Raw genomic sequence first — 13,935 nt, 5'->3', positions numbered from 1 at the left:
TTAGATTGGAATGAGGTAGAGGGTAGGAAAGGGGAGTTGAGACTGAGAAAATCTAAGACAGACCAAAGAGGTAAGGAGAAGACAGTGTTAAGTGCTTGCACAGATGCAGGTGAACAAATGTTTAGTGAGGTTTAGTTTTGTAAGGCAAAGGCCTAGGTTTACTTGTGTGATGCGCACCTGTCTTCAATAAAGCGGCCAGTTCACACTTAAAGAGTGTTTGTGCTGCGCCTATTTGGCCCAGTGTTTTTAAGGAGAGCTACATGCTCTAAGATGGCAGGAAAAAATTCCTGCTTGGGATATGCATACCAATGCAGGTAGGTCACAAAAGTATATACCAGCCCTCAGTGAGGACATTTCTCTCCAGTATCTTGCGAGACTTATCCTCCAACAAGGTTTCAAAATTTTAGCCTAAAAACACTTCTTTACAATATCATTTTTCTTAATACGTTGGGTAAAAGACAGCGGGTGACAAGATTGTTTAGAGGCTTAATGAATTTCTAGAACATTAAGAGCAATGGCATTTTGGGCTTTTATAGTAAACTGTGAAAGGTGTCTCATATGATTTCAGTTTGCTAAGTGTTTGCTGGTATGTACTAATTTGAGTATGCTTGTATTTAATTTTTTTTTTAAGTATATACTTTTGCAGCTCATTCTGAGGAGAAACTTGCAAAATATTCCCATCCTTTAGGACCTTCATTTTCACTGCACTAACTGTGCCAAAAAGAAACCTGGGATTGTATCAAGTGTCTGAATGAACTGGAGACCCATGCAGCTGTCCAGCAGTGGTCAGCGGAGATACCTGCACTTCACACTGAAGGCGAAAGGGCTGCAGGGACGTAATGTGGATCTCAGCAGCACTTTAAACTGTCCCCATTCAGTCCAAGGCCTATGAATATCTGTTAGAAATGAGAGTGTTGGGGGCCCTCACCACATGTGGAGGGCCACATCATTTTATGTCACTTTGTGAAGGTAGGGCATTCATTAAAAACCACACCTGGTGCAAAACTAAAGGAGAGTACTTTCAGATAAAGACAAACTGATATTCTAGGTGAAAATGCTTGCATTCATAACATATTACAAGCTGATGTATAAATATTTTTTTTACTGAGCTTAGATTTAATCACTGATAATTGTGCCATTAGTTATTTGCCGTAGAGGCTGATGTAGCCGTTATTTTATGACTCGTGCAGAGCAATTTTATGATCTATGGTTAACGTTTTTATGGCCTAATTATCACGAAGTGCAGCTGCAGTCTGGGGTCGGAGCCTGTAAGAGTCAGGCCGCTTATGAGTCTGTATAAAATGCCTAACCCTAGGGAGAGCTCAGAGGTACAAAGATACAGATTGCGAGGTGTGTGATTTTTTTATTTTACCATAAGGATGGTAAAATAAAAAAATCACACAATAACAAAGGGCCAGGATTGGAAATGAAAGGACGAGGAAGATAGGAAGGGAAAGGTGATCCTCGCTGCTCCTTTGCAAAACAAGCATTTTCAATGTAACAGGTCTCGCAATTGCGAGATTTTAAGCTACTGGCATTGTAAATGATAATGCCTTTTATTTTTATGTTTTTCAAAGCAACACATATATAAGGCATTGTCATTTCTAATGCCAATAGCTCAAACTCTCGTAAATGCGAGACCACTTTAATGGGTGTCAGCGCCCCTTTCTGTAGACACTGCTCGCTGTATTCAGGTTAAAGAAAGCAGCGTCTAAAGAAAGGGGTGCGGCCAACATTAGAGAGCGCGCACGTATAGGGCGCTTTTAGACAAAGTGTAAAAATAAAGAAAGCTTTTGTAGCGCAGCCGCTTAAGTGAAAGTGGTCGTGCTGTAAATTAATTAAATAAACAAATAGGCACGGTCGCTAAAGTGAAAGCATCCTGCGCTGTAAATTAAGTAGGCGCACCCGCTATAGTTAAAGCGGACCACGCTGGAAATAAAAAAATACATGACTAATAACAATAGTGCTCACCGACTAGATAAAGCCGACCATGTAACAACATAAGTAAAAAGTCCAGTCGTTATGGGAGGTTACAAATGCAGACAAGGCGGTATCAAGGAGTGACTACTAAGCCTATTCACGAATGCAAAGCAACAATTTCAAAAGGACAGTAACAGGAGCCAATTGAAAAGGTGGGAGGGAAATGGGTGGAGCCTCTATGCGATACCGCTATACAGCAAGCCTCGCAGAGCAGCGCATGCGCTGCCAAGGCTCAACCTAGAAATTTATTTATTTATTGAATATGGTTTCCTTGTTAAAATCCCAATGAACCGCGTGGAACGACCTGTACATAAAAAAGCAAAAAAGAAATCTGAAAAATAGTGCAAAAGTGTTTAGCCCTGTGTCTTGTGCCAGAGTAGTGTCTGTACTATGGCTCCAGGTGCTCCCGACCATGCCTCTGAGTGGCAGGATTGGTGATGAACACTTAGCTCTTCAGTGACGCTCGGATGGTGCGGACAGCCTATTGCTGCAGGAAGCAGCCCTGAGGGGCAGTGTTTATAGGCAGCTGTCGCTCAGTCTGTGAACAGTGACTTTGAGGGTGCACCTTCGTCACACTGTGATGATGTAGCCCCCAGGGAGCATGCAGAACGTCAGGCAGCTATTTGCACTGCTCGCGCCTGTTCTCTGGCCCTTATTGGAACTCTGTGCATGCCTCACCTTTATCCCACAGTGTTTAGCAACATTGAACATGGCAACAGTTTGAGAACCCGGCACTCCCAGTGGATTCTGGGAGACTTCCGGTAGCCATGCTTGAACACTCTTGCTGGTTGAGTTACGTTGGCTATGCCTTACAAATGGAGACATACCACCTGCCTTCCTCTTGGCAGTTTAACACAGATAGGCTTGTTTGGAGTGGAGGAGACACTCCTGTTAAAGCTTCAGCTGGTCCAGATAGCGATCAGGTCTCATCTCTGCTCGCAGAGCTATGTACAAGGGAGAACGCTCAAGTCGGGTCATGACCTTTCCAATAACCTGAGCTGCAGGCTCATTTATGACTAGGTGAAAACATGCAGCACAAAATATACCTATATGCAAATGGAAAAAAGGATGTAAACCTAACATGCACCCCGGTGCACTGTGCACCAGCTTTTCCATGTAAGTATCCTTCTGGAAATAATATAGCTCGACCTATCCATGGATGTGTCAAGTGTGCAATACACTGAGGACCAGCTGTCGGAGGGCCTTTGGGACATGATCATGTACGCAAGATAGTGCCGTCAGTTGTGCGCCTGCTGCATAGATAATTATTCTTGTTGAACTCTAGTTTATGACCAGGTATGCCTAGGGTTAATAAAATGAGTGCCATGGACTGGAATGATGGTAGCGTTGATACCGAAGGGTTGGGAAGAAATGGAGTTTGTGGTGAGAATACCACGTTAACGAATAAGCTTCTGGCCCTGCAAGCAACTGGATACCCTAGCGGGTTATTAGCCGCGTTTTTATAAATCCTGATTGATACTTTGCAAGTTTACTGTATTATATTGAAGTGTCTCATTTATTTAGCACTTCATATCCATTTGAGGCACTATGTCATCAGTTTTTGAGTGCTCTTTTAGTAGTGTATGTTTATAAGCGTGTTGGATGTAGTATTTCCTATGTGGGTGCTGTGGGTTTTAGTACCCAAGGGAAAAAAAGCAAATTTTAGCGGCTTCTTTTGTGAGAGAATTAAAAGATATTTTCTTTCGATTTTCAAAGAGTTGTTGACTAACCAACAAACATATGGCAACACAAAACCAATAATTTGCTTTGCAAAACATTGTGCTTGGGATAGTTACAAACATACATTAATTATGCCATGCTACCTATAAGTATTTCACTGGTGTCTCGCAAAAATATATACATTGAAATATTGTATATTGGGCCCATTCGAGGGATGGAGAAAGGAGCAGCATGTCCAACATCGCCACAAAATATTTTGCACTCTAAGTACACATCTAGCAAACAGTCTACACCATTCTAGACAGAATCAGCATGAGCAAGAAGCTTGCACTCCCCATCACATCCTCAACAGTCACTCCAGAAAATAAGTACTGCACCCAGGCAGCCAAAACAGACTCATAAAACACTATATTCTGAATCACGAATCAACACACTCAACTGACACGTGCAAAATCGAAGACGCCAAACGCTTACTTTACACATCAGTATATCCCAAAATACTCTGTTTTACTCACAAAGAAACCATTCAAACATACGAAAGAACATGATGTAAAGTGCTGATTTATTCAGAGCAAAAGCAGATCAAAAGAGCTACAAATCTGGCACAAAAACACAGCAAACAAGACAGAGCAATGAATTTAATCTGCTCGTTGTATCATATTCAACGCCCAACAGATCATCATTTGATGTGCGTCTGAGGACCATTACCGTCAGCAAACTGACACCTTAAATCTGCAGATGGTCCATGAGGATGTACCAGGTCGTTGACCTAACCTCGGATAAACGTCTCTCTCATACGGAGGAAAGGGGGGTCTTATGTGGAGGCGACATCATCTGGGAATGGATTCAGGGATCCATGAACACTTCCTGCACCTCATCATAAACCACAACTTACGAATGAAAAATTATCCTTGCACGTTTTGACCAATCTAGTCTTTGCATTGCACAACTGCGCCCTTGGACTCTAAAGAAAGCCACCACATTAAAGTAAGAAAATAATTTTTTGAAATGGATTCTAAAAAGGTTGTATTATCAGTTGAATGTGGACATAAAGTGGGGCACGTTTCACAGGGGATCGTTTACAAACCGGCTCACTCCATGCGTGCGGGGAGTTAAGGACACGGCATTTCTGTCGGCAGCCGTGTGATTATGGGAAATGCTGCATTTGTGTCGGAGGGTGGTGGGAGGTCAGAAGCGTTTTTCTTTAGACTGCGGTCTTTATGTATTTATTTATGTTTTTTTTTTTTTTTTACAAGCGCCCTATTGCACGCTTTCACTTTGATGGTGGCACCGCTACTTTCTTTTGAGATGGGCTAGTAGAAAAACAGTGCTCCGTGGCTATTAAGGTAAAAGCGTGGATTGAGGTGCTTTTACAAAAAAAAAGCATTTATTTCTCAAGTCCACAAACAAATGCTTTTTTTGTAAAAGCACCCCATTCCGCGCTTTTACTTTAATAGCAGCCGCGCTCCTTTGTTTTGCAAGCCCAGTCTAAAGAAAGTAGCGGGGCCACCGTTAAAGTGAAAGCGTGGAATGGGTGCTTGTTAAAAATTTTTAAAAAGTAGTCCATAAATAAATACATAAAGACCTTCAGTGTAAGGAAACTGTAGTTTGCCGGTGCTCCTGGACTACAAACAGAAGTGATGTATCTGAAGCACCAGCCAATAAGGAGCTAGGAAACAGAAGTTATGGAGGTATGAACCAATGGCAAGCAACAGCTATAATTACACTCTGTACAGCAGGTCTTGCAGACAGCGCATACGTGCTTATGCTCGACCTAATGATAGCAGACCGCAAAACTGGACACCCAGATTATTGCAAACAGATTTTAGCCGAATCCCCAGGCACACTATGAAATAAAAAATATAGTTTGACAATTGTTTTGGAAGTTGTATCCACAAGAAAACTTTCAGAGTTGAGCTCTCCCTGATAAGGAACATGGTGCACCTATTTTGTGTGATCCCATTCAGAACTCTGAATAACCTGTTTTTAGCCAATTTCTTTAGACGACTGTGCTATAAAATGCACCAATTGGAAGAAATTCTCAGGGGTAAGTGCTACCAGAAAGACTATCTTCAAGCTCAATATCATTCTGATCCCAGTATTTACACCTCCCCTTTGAAGTGGACTAGCCACCGCCAGACTTCACAGAGCAAAAGGGGATAAGAGGCCAGAGGAAGGCTTGGGCTCTCTTGTTGCCAGCAAGTGCGACTCTATTTGGCGAACACAGACCTTAGCTGGCACTTGATATAAAAGGAAATTAAGTGTAAGGTTCCAAGCTTTCTGGCATCTCCTCATCACAACACTAAAAAATCACTAGTCCAGGGTCTTTAACCTGGAAACTTAAATTAGGGGAAAAGGTGAAAGGACACATTCAGGCCAATACAACACATTAAAAGAGTTGACTTAAAAAAAAAAAAAAAAAAAAAAAAGAGAGAAGGAGTAAAAAAATGTTCAGGTGTAAATCAGAAAGAACCATTACTTAAAAAAGCTAAAATCATGAAAAACAGTCAAACATAAAACAAGTATAGGATCATTTCAAAATCACAGAAAATCAAAAGATACCAATCAAAGAAGCATTTAATTATACTACCTGTTAGAATACCACACTGAAGCTTCTCTTAAAGCATTCCGGCAAAATTAGCACGAACAAATGAAAACAAACAATTTAGTTTGGACAGTTGCAAACTTGAAAGGAAGAGGGAAAAGGGTAGAATTAAAAATAAGGGAAATGAAATGTAGCTATTCAGCAAAAGAATGAACCAAACGAATCCAAAGACTATGTCAAACAATATTCTGAAGACTAACAAAAGGTCTAAGGAGAACAATGACTTTGAAGGAGTCCTACTTTTGGCCTCTTTGGTACAGTGGTGCTACCAAATGGCTTCTAAGGAAACTAATAACCGGAAAGACAAACTCGCAGGCATAAATAAATCTATAGGTTCAAATATTTTGCCACCAGAAAAAGCAAGAGAATGAAGCTCATGGCTGCAGCAAGAGCGACGATTTGGTTCTAGCGGAACGCCTAATATATGTTCTTCTGTCCACATTAGGTAATGGCATTTCAAGTACTCCATTAAATATTGCTAGTTTGAGTCACCCCAGTTCACAATACTTCAGATATTTTAAGGGAATAGATTGAGGTGGCCACCTATTTCCAAATTGGGTATATGAACACCATCCGTAGCTGCAGTATGCTCTAAAGGCTAGGCTGAGCAGTAGCCTCATGGTTGTAAACCCAACTGTTACCCAACTGAACATTGCATGAAAATGTATTACTTTCAGGTCTGACCTGCAAATGGTCTGGTACCAGAATAATATCAGAAATGTGTTTGATACAAATGGTGTGTCTAATATATTGTTTACAGAAGTATCGCCCCATTGGAGTCAATGAAATATCTGCATCAAAAAGGACAATATTTTTTAAAATCAGAGGTAGGACACAATATTAGGTCAGAAAATATTTCAGTATATGAAATTCTGACATACAGTCCTGAAGACAACTTTAGCCTTTTTATGTGTCTCATATTTTTCATAAAATTTGTAATAACAATATTTACATATCTGTATGTATCTATATACGTTTTAAGTCTAGATGTAGACTGTAATATGCTCTTTACTACCACTGTTCAATGTGGGGGAGGTGCTATGACAAGTGACATGCAAAGCCTCGAGTGGGTAATGATGCCCCTCTCCTCCATCAACAATGATCTTCAAAGGGACATTGGACACTGGGCATCTGCAGATATTGTTTACGCCAGGCCACTTTTCCATGTGCACTGGCTTTCAAAAAATGGACAAGGACGCAAAGGGTTAACTTTGAACAGAAAGGTAAAACATTTTGAAGAGTCCTTGTGGCCATAAGAAGAGTTGGTTCCATGCATACAGTAATTATAATATGCAATCTAGGATGCCGGCCCGTACACAATTTCTCACGTCAATATTGCTGTATTGTGATGATAAACTGGCATTTGCCCATTGCACTGTAGTAATAAATGTGTGAATGTGTGTTTACCAGTACAGTTGCTCTCAATAACATGTTTTATTGGGCCACATTTATTATCCCAAGATTTACTCTTTCTTTCTCTCTCTAAGGTTTTTGTGCCAGTCCTCTCAATCCATTTATTTACCTTTTGTATGGTCATCCACACGCTCTGCACTGTAACAGCATTTCAAATGTGCATATCCACATAAAAAGTAGCCCACTTCAGTGCCAATCTCGACTTTGACTTCTGCTTTTATTTAATTTTTTTCCTCATTTTATTTTTGCAGTGGGTCATTTTTACTTATTTCAACTATTACACAGTAGGATTTTTACTTTTTTGTACTTTAATTTTGACTTTTAACGCCTTTTGCAAACTAATGCAAAACATGAATTAAAAAATAAAACATCATAGCACTGCTAAGGTCAGATCTATTGGTTTTGTTAATGGTTGTTTTACTTCGGTATTGAGCAGATAATGTGGAAGCAAAAGATAAGGTTAGCAATCTTATCAATGCTTTAAATATTGGCCAGTGATTTATCTCTGCATTTAGAAGAGCAGGTTTTTTCCTCTTAGTGCACTTTCGAATTTTAGCCAGGAATTCCATCCTACAGGTCGAAAGCTATTTTGATTAAAAATTCCGAGATTAAAAAAAGATGAAGGCCCCTATCCTCCTTCCGCTCTTCTCTTGGTGTTAGCATTAATCCAGAGGGACAAACAAGCTATTGTTGCAAACAGGAAGGGGAAAGAGGACAATTGGCCCTTGCTTACCCAAAATGTGTCTAAGGTTTCTGCGCTATTGTGCAACTGAATATAACCTACCATGTAGACATCAGGTAGAGAGAACCTGCATACCCACATCTTCACATGTAGCATAGTTATGGAAGGGACTTAATTGAAAGGCTGCAACAGGGATTACAGTGAATGCTTAAATTACGGTCTTTTCTGTGGCTGATCTAGAACATTAATCATTTTATGTCCTATACTAGAAATCGCTGTATAACCGTGAAAGTAAAATAAGAAAACCAGAAAAAACAATGTCTTCATGGAAAGTTTTCAACATTTAAAAAAACATCCAACCCTACCCAAGATGATTTTGCGTAAGATAGTTTTTGAAAAAACAGGTATTATAGACAACTAGAAAAATGAACTGACCAGAACGTTGTTTTTATGGATTTGTTTCACTAGTTAGTAAAAAAACATACTTATTTCAACCATACAATACAGGAAAAGTGGTATAGAAGGTGCATGTAAAGAAGTGTACAGGGCATAATTCATGGTACATAAAACAAGTTGGGACAAGAAAACAGTTAACTTTTAGTAACATCTAGTGGGTTAAATATCTTACCTACAATTCTGGAAAACATTTGCAAATGGACAAAAAAGGCTACAAGATCTTCCGGGCCCGTGGCAAGATCCTGCTGGACATGTCCCAAAAGGGATGTGTATACTGGCGCAGAAAACAAACAGCATTTACGCAGCACAATGCCAAACTGGCCGAAGAAAACATGTACATGCCAAAAACTGATGCTTTTATATGCATGCATCCTCCTGGATTCCATATCTGGGGGAGCGGTTGGAAATGAACTAGGTTTCGCCATGCCGGTCAAGGCTTGTACAATAAGACCCTCGTTAGTGGGGTGCTTGGTGAGAACATCTGGTGCACCAGGTGCCAGCCTGAGATATCTGGCCAACTGCCTTTTCACGGCCAGGCAAAAATAAGGCTTTGATCAAGTGACCAACAGAATATCAGTGAGGACATGGTTAAAAAGAATGAAAAGGCTCTGATGTTGTTGTCCTAGGCTGCAAAAGGTCTTGAAGAACATTTGGTTTGGTCTCAATTGAGGGTAGGTAAGATTCTAGTGACTCAGCTGCCCTCTGGAGCCCCACTGCAAATAAAGCACTGTATAACTGCAATCTGCTGGTGGCCCAAGAGGCGAGCCAAGATCCGTCTTAGGCAAGGTGGCAAGCCAAAAGGCATTTTGTAAATCAATGTATAAGGCATCATCAGCATAGTAAGGAGGGTGGAAGCCATCCCCTTCATTGATTTTATCATCAGCATATTGCGGTATACTCTGCTCTGATATAGAATCAGGGTTCAAAGCAAATAGGTAATAGTGCCTCTGCTGGTAGGTGCTACTTGGCAGAGACACTGGGTTAGAGTCATGCTGCATATTCAGTGTTTGAGCTTTTTTTTTTAAATTCATTGCCTGGTGCTTGTTGGGCTTGAGCCGAAGTCCGTTCGGGGTCATGCCTCTGGTATTGGAATATCCTCAGACACCAGGGACAGCAGGGACCACCGTATATACTGGATCAGGAGTAGATGTCTGTACCAGCGTCCATAAGTGCTTAGTAACGGGTCAGAAGACGCTAGGGATGGACCCACCAGTGGTATCCCACCTTGTTCTTGTGATCTGGAGCAACATACAGCTTCACCTCCCAGACTCGGATCACCCTTGGGTGCATGAAGGCACACTTATTGCATGACTTCGAGTCATGTTCTGAGCCCAGACTTTGAAGATATACTTCATGCAGGTCCGTGACCAACATCTGCTGCCTGCAGTCACAGCGTGGCCTCAAAGTGGTCATTATTGGTAGGGATATGGTTCCCTTGCACACTGGTGAAATTGTTGGTTTTTCTATGACTTCTTAAACAAAGATAGTAGTGGAGCTCCAGATCCACGGCAGTAGGCGCAGAAAGAATGTCAACACGTAAGGGTGCCACTTCCATGTGTTTCTGCTTTGTCACTTCCATGGCTGTGTTGCCTCAGTGCAGAACCACACAACACCACCCCTAGGTGAGCACAGCTATGGAAAGGTTTTACAGAACCAGTCTGGCACCTGGGGGTATTTTAAGGTAAAGACTCTGCAGTTAAAATTATCCATCTGCAAAATGTGGTTACTGGGATGCCCACAAAAACAGGGAAACCGTGCTACAGCAGACACAGATTGGGTGGAACCAAACATTCAGTTATTTACTTGTTGTCCACTCTACATTTCAGAACTCCTGAAATAGAGGGAGCAATTGTCCTTATGGCTCCCGTTTTTATTATGGTCGTACAGGTGTTAAAAGTCCAGACACTGCCTATTTTAAAAAAAAATCTATTTGTAGAAATGTCAACTCCTAAAACCCCAAGACAGTGAATCCGTTAAGGGGCATTGCTTTACAGACCAGGAGAGACAGCTCCCAACACTTATCTGCCTATCAACATTTGGATATTTTTAGTCCATCAACAAAATATCCCTTCTACTGAACCCAAACCTCGTTCAGCTATGGAGGGCTTTCATAACAAATATGCAAAACGTGATTTAGATAACTAATGTCCACTAGATGGTGATAGCCATAATTCATTCCACCACCAGCCAACATGAAATGCTTCAGGTACAGAATTTATCTCGGAGTACTTTGATATCCGTATAGAGACACAGCATTTCATAACAGCCTACACCTTATTGGGGAGAACAGACATGAGCACTATTCTAGATTAGTAACCTCATGAAAAAACTGTTATTGTAGACAACTAGAAAAATGAACTGACCAGAACGTTGTTTTAATTGATCAGTTTCGCTAGTTCATATAAAACCATACGTATTTCAACCATACAATACCGGAAAAGTAGTATAAAAGGTTCAGGTAAAGAAGTGTACAGGGCAAAATTCATGGTACGTAAAACAAAAGGGACAAGAAAACTGCTAACTTTTAGCAATATCTAGTAGACTAAATATCTTACCTACAATTCTGGAAAACATTTGCAAATGGGCCAAAGAGGCTACAAGATATTCCGGTGCCGTTGGCAAGATCCTGCTGGATATGTCCCAAAAGGGATGTGTGTAGTGGCCAAGAAAACAAACAGCATTTACACAGCACAATGCTAAACTGGCCGAAGAAAACATGTACATGCCAAAAACTGATGCTTTTATATGCATGCATCCTCCTGGATTCCATATCTGGGGGAGCGGTTGGAAATGAAATGGGTTTCGCCATGCCGGTCAAGGCTTGTACAATAAGACCCTCGTTAGTTGGGTGCTTGGTGAGAACATCTGGTGAACCAGGTGCAAGCCTGAGATATCTGGACAACTGCCTATTCACAGCGATGGAAACCAAATTAGGCAAACTGGAAACCAATTTATTTGTCAATTGCCAACAGTTGGTACAATGGGATGAAACACTGACAAAGTCAATAACAAACAACGAAAAGCCACCATAGATTCAGCACATTATTGGAAATCTGGGTCACCCATAAAGTGGGGCTATGCAATTGAACAGGTCATTATCTTATGGAAAACAGACATTAGTTCCAAATACGATCCCACATCTCACCTCGATGAAAGAGCGGGAGAGAAAAAAGCTATACCAAAAAGGGAGAAGATAATTTAGGTAACTAAGTCACCTGGTATAGCAACCTGTGTTTTTAAGTTCAACTGACCATCAAAAAGATGCCATTTCTTCTCTCTTCATCCACCACCATACTCCAGGGAATTCTTTCATAGATGAGGACCACGTCCATGGTGTGATAAAAGCAAGAATCAGACAACATTGCACCAAGAGGGGAAGAGCAAGTTGGTAGTAGTCAAACGGTTCGCTGGGTACCCACGAAGCATAAAGCGGTTTGGACCACATTTGTCCTATTAGTGGGCTGGTAGCAAACGCACAGTATCCTCAGCCTGTCCGAGGACCAACACAAGGCAATGGCTAGGAATGACGGAGTAGGCCCACCTGCTACAAAGGTAGAGACTAAATCAGAGCCGACCTGAACGTTCTCCACTGGATCCAGGTTGATGCTAGGGTTAGAGTAAAGGGTGTCTGCACTGCCTGCAAAGTGCATTCAAGTAGACCCAGCAAAGAAACTAACACCTCACTGGACACCCTGTAGAAACTCCCAGTCAGTATTCACCCATCTGTTTAACCAAGGATCCTCGAAGAAGGTGAAAGTAGGGCAGATCTCTGGAAATTCAAGGACCTATACTGTAAAATGTGTTCAAGGCTCATCTGAGATCCTTATCCAATCATATGCAATTCAGATAACTACTGAAAACCCAACATTTTACACCTCAAAATGATGGGTTGCGACTAAATAAAATTGGGAATGATTAATAATACAACTGATCGCACCCTAGCTTCCCCTTCTTCCTTTTTTCCATGCCTGTTCATTCTATTCACCTCGACATGAAGTATCTAAGGGCAATACAGAGCTCTTAACAAAAGAGCTAAATAAATAAATATGTTGGTGGCTGGGATTTCCTTGAATTGAAGTGCGGGGCTACTGGTTGTTGCAGTCAAAGAAGTATCTACCAGATGTCCAGACCCATATCTGGGAACCTTGTCTTTAGTCAACTTAGAATCGAACTGCATGAAAACAAGTTCAGAACTGAAATGTCTGAGTATTTTGATGGATTTTCCAGCTACAGTTTTGGAAAATAGATAAGTGTCAGAAGTAGCACAGGGATTTTTTTTTCTGCTTCTGTCAAGGAGTTGGTTGTAGATATCGCAAGTACAATAGAGTGAAAGAGATTATAATAAGGCAGATTGGATATCCGGCTGGTTTGTGATGGAGTATCTGTCCTCCAACTCTAAATCAGGCCCTTAAATCTTGAACAGGAAGATCCTGCAAATGAACCAGTGGCTCAAGCCTACCAGGTCTTACACGATTGTGCACAAGCGCACTCCTCCAAATGGGTAAATGCATAGCAAATACCATCTAAAAGGAGAACAAAGGTTGTCACATGCAAAATAGCACTATTATTAACTTTTCCCGCCAGGGTAGACTAATTTGATCCCAAGCATGGGATCCCTGTAAACACCGCGCTAGTGGGGTCACTCGTGCTCAGTGGAAATGCTAAGCTAATACTGGTAATACAGAGCTATACAAGTGTTGTGAAACATTCCATCTTGCAACACTGGAATGCCTGTTAATTAGATTAGTGATCGTGTTCCTGATACTCGAGGACTGAAAAAGTCCCTCTTAAGGGCAGGGTCTGCGTTTGTACTCTACGGAGGGGATGATGGACGCCACAGAGGTCCTGTGTACAATTGCAAGTGCCCACGCCACATCCATAAAACCACCACACTATTTTGTAACGTCTGGGAAAACCATCTAGTTTTACCATCAGGAAAAATGTAAGGGGTGCTGAGGTAGACTGAGACCCAGGCGTGAAAATCTCCCTCTCCCTTATAAGACAGCTTCCTGCATTCTGTCGCTCTCCCAGTGGGACAAATACAGCAAGTGAGAAGTAATTTGCCAATGTTGCAGAAAAACTAGCGATCTTAATTTGTGACACTGGGGGAGATGCTACC

The 13,935-nt window shown here is 41.3% G+C and overlaps 1 protein-coding gene across 7 annotated transcripts in view; it reads right to left on the bottom strand.

Annotated features, from left to right (window-relative positions):
• Nucleotides 1–13,935, bottom strand: part of LCLAT1 (lysocardiolipin acyltransferase 1) — a 713,371-nt gene that overhangs the window by 509,396 nt on the left and 190,040 nt on the right. The gene's annotated exons all lie outside the window — the stretch shown is intronic.

Source organism: Triturus cristatus, chromosome 6, assembly GCF_964204655.1.
Source record: "Triturus cristatus chromosome 6, aTriCri1.1, whole genome shotgun sequence".
NCBI classification, from domain to species: domain Eukaryota; kingdom Metazoa; phylum Chordata; class Amphibia; order Caudata; family Salamandridae; genus Triturus; species Triturus cristatus.
This window is presented reverse-complemented; position numbering and strand designations above follow the sequence as displayed.